Source organism: Petaurus breviceps, unplaced genomic scaffold (assembly GCF_028583685.1).
Source record: "Petaurus breviceps papuanus isolate PSGF00001 unplaced genomic scaffold, PetGlider_PUasm1.0 90808, whole genome shotgun sequence".
NCBI lineage: Eukaryota > Metazoa > Chordata > Mammalia > Diprotodontia > Petauridae > Petaurus > Petaurus breviceps.
The window spans coordinates 16,990,554-16,991,219 of record NW_027187349.1 but is presented as its reverse complement, the minus strand read 5'-3'; positions in this window follow the sequence as shown (position 1 = coordinate 16,991,219).

Below are 666 nucleotides of genomic sequence, written 5' to 3'. Positions count from 1 at the left end.
AGAGAGAGAGAGAGAGAGAGAGAGAGAGAGAGAGAAATGATGGGCTACATTTTACCCCATACCTAGAACTCCTGTTAATATGGTCAGTAGAGACAGAGGCTGAAGTAATTTTAAACTCTGCCTTTTTTCCAAGTCACTGAGTTAATCAACAACCATTTATTAAGAGCCTACTATGTGCCATGCGCCGTGACAAGCACAAAGCACAGGGCTAACAGTCTTTCCAGTCATATAACAGATGATTACTCCCTATTTGGGTGCTGGGAGCTTACTGCTCCCTAATAGGACTATGGGCTGTGTCTGAGCTTCTCTCAAGTGCTCTCCGCCCTCAAGTTAAAGATACTGGAATTAACTCCGTGGGCCTGTGGGAATGGTATTGCACACCTCCCAGCTGCAAACATATCCAGGGGACCTTATGGTGCCTTAGAGCAAAGGGTTTTCCCAGGATCACAGTCAATGTAACAGCTCCTGCTAATAGTTAATAATAGCCTATTTGTTCCCATCAAACTAGCTCTCCAAAAAAGCATCAGGAGTGGACAGATGTTCCATCCGCCACGCCACGGAGCCTGCATCTCGGCCAGTTGGTAATCTGGACTTGGAGCTCCCTTGGAAAGGCTGAGCGCCCTCAGATCTTAGGAACCAGCCTGCAGTTTTGGAAAGGTTTCATTC